This window comes from Cheilinus undulatus, linkage group 20 (assembly GCF_018320785.1).
Source record: "Cheilinus undulatus linkage group 20, ASM1832078v1, whole genome shotgun sequence".
NCBI lineage: Eukaryota > Metazoa > Chordata > Actinopteri > Labriformes > Labridae > Cheilinus > Cheilinus undulatus.
In genome coordinates this window covers 1,777,633-1,780,515 of record NC_054884.1, presented here as the reverse complement: position 1 = coordinate 1,780,515, position 2,883 = coordinate 1,777,633, and positions in this window count along the sequence as shown.

The window sequence follows — 2,883 nt, the reverse complement described above, 5'->3', positions numbered from 1 at the left end:
CTAGACTCCTGTAGACTGTTCTCAGTCCTAGACTCCTCTAGACTGGTCTCATTTCTAGTCTCCTCTAGACTCTGGTCTCAGTCCTAGACTCCTCTAGACTGGTCTCAGTCCTAGTTTCCTGTAGACTCTGGTCTCAGTCCTAGTCTCCTCTAGACTTTGGTCTCAGTCCTAGACTCCTTTAGACTCCTGTCAGTCCTAGTCTCCTCTAGACTCTGGTCTCAGTCCTAGTCTCCTCTAGACTCTGGTCTCAGTCCTAGTCTCCTCTAGACTCTGGTCTCAGTCCTAGTTTCCTGTAGACTCTGGTCTCAGTCCTAGTCTCCTGTAGACTATGGTCTCAGTCCTAGTCTCCTGTAGACTGTTCTCAGTCCTAGACTCCTGTAGACTGGTCTCAGTCCTAGTTTCCTGTAGACTCTGGTCTCAGTCCTAGTCTCCTCTAGACTTTGGTCTCAGTCCTAGACTCCTTTAGACTCCTGTCAGTCCTAGTCTCCTCTAGACTCTGGTCTCAGTCCTAGTCTCCTCTAGACTCTGGTCTCAGTCCTAGTCTCCTCTAGACTCTGGTCTCAGTCCTAGACTCCTCTAGACTTTGGTCTCAGTCCTAGACTCCTTTAGACTCCTGTCAGTCCTAGTCTCCTCTAGACTCTGGTCTCAGTCCTAGTCTCCTGTAGACTCTGGTCTCAGTCCTAGTCTCCTCTAGACTTTGGTCTCAGTCCTAGACTCCTTTAGACTCCTGTCAGTCCTAGTCTCCTCTAGACTCTGGTCTCAGTCCTAGTCTCCTCTAGACTCTGGTCTCAGTCCTAGTCTCCTCTAGACTCTGGTCTCAGTCCTAGTCTCCTCTAGACTCTGGTCTCAGTCCTAGTCTCCTCTAGACTCTGGTCTCAGTCCTAGTCTCCTGTAGACTCTGGTCTCAGTCCTAGTCTTCTGTAGACTTTGGTCTCAGTCCTAGACTCCTTTAGAATCCTGTCAGTCCTAGTCTCCTCTACACTCTGGTCTCAGTCCTAGTCTCCTCTAGACTCTGGTCTCAGTCCTAGACTCCTCTAGACTCTGGCCCCCCCTTCTATCTGTATAGACCTGTAGTAGGAGGTCTTCAGGACTAAGGGTCAGGTCTATAAGTCCAAAAATTTACCTCCTAAGTCCTTTCCTATCCACTTTTCCTTAAGGTGGGAGTGAGAGGATAGGAAAGGAGAACAGCAGTGATTAAGGAATCTGACCCCACTTTCCCTAGACGGATGTTACGGACATGACGTGTTTGATTTGTGTAAAAACTACAATTTAACGTTGATGGACTACAAAATTCACATCCAGCACTCGGTGCATTCTCTTTGTTTTTATGTGCAGTGAATGAAACGTGATAAATATGAGCTCATTAAGATTTTTATGTCCTAAAGTCTCTTCAGGACGAGGAACTGTGACTGTAAACATCCAGAACAGCAGAAACTTTTCTCTTGATCTGAACTTGAACAAAGTCAACGTGACTGGATGAATAATATTCAAGTCCTTTTATTTCACAACAATATTAAATAGTTTTTGTTTTATTCCCTACCTCTCCATTTTCTTTAATTCTCTCATCTCTGTTAGTTTTATTAGTCTACTCTGGTTCTGTCTTTCTTTCCGTTCATTATTTGAATAACTCTATAACTTAATTATGATGATAAATATAATAATCACAACATGGCAACACGACGACTTTATCGCTTGAATTGGTCGTGATTTACAAACGTTAATCACATTTACTTTAATATTTCAAAATAGCTAAACAAATGCAGTTTGACATACTGACTGATCGGTTTACTGTTTGTATAAAAATGGAAATGAAATGGTCATAAGTGGACTGATATAGTTTTCATGTCTTTAATATTCCTCTGTTTATCACATGATTTATAAGTTTGACTGAATTTTACTGTTTTAATCGCGGCTAGTAAAGTTAGAGTCAAAGTGATCGCTTGTTATGATGAGCGGCCAACAGGTGCGTCACTTTAAATGAAGTTTACACAAAGAATTGTGGGTCATCTTTTCATCTGTCCTTTGGTAAAGGACGCTCCAGTGTTTCCTAGGCTAAAGGAGATAAAAAAGGAAATTAATGAAGCTCCTTTCCTTTTCAGTTAGAGAATTCCAACAGCCTTCATCATGGCCAACATAAAAATACTTCCGGGTCGTTTCACTCGGTTAGGAACCTTCCTAAGCAAAATAGACTATTCAAATGGATCCTAAGTGATTAGTGATCTGGATCTGTTATAGGCCAGGTAAATCAGTGAACCTGTGCTAAAAGTCTTTTTGTTGTTCTTCACTTCCTGCTCCTCTCTGTCTTGCACATCACTAGATCACATGACTGCAACCTGAACATCAGCTAGTTTGTTCTGTGGAAAATCACCATGATCTTATTTAACATAAAGCATTTCAGTCTGAAAACCTACACTTGATATTTAACATCCTGGATTATAAATACATGTCTGGTGGCAAAATAAGCTGCATGAATATTGATTCACTTTTCAGCAAGCTGTGAATATTTGAATAAAGTTAGACTCACATTATTCTCAGCTGCAGCTCCCCTCTTCAAGATGACAACCATGTAGATGCATCATCCCTGTGAGCGGAGGTCTTTGTGTATAAATCTATGGCTAAGATTATTTTATATAGTCAAAATAAAGTTTATAGCAAGCAACCAAATGGTGCTAATGTGCACACTCAGATGGAGTTGCTGATTTGATGCATGTCATGCTGTGCAGCTGCAACAAGAACAGTCAAACCAAACTCCACTAAAAGATAAAGTATTATACCAGTTTATTCTTGTCTCACTGATGGACCTGGTAAATCATGGATTTAGATTTTCTATATTTCTGCCTCATGATTTTGTCATTTTAGCAGCTTTTTAGCCTTTTAATTGTA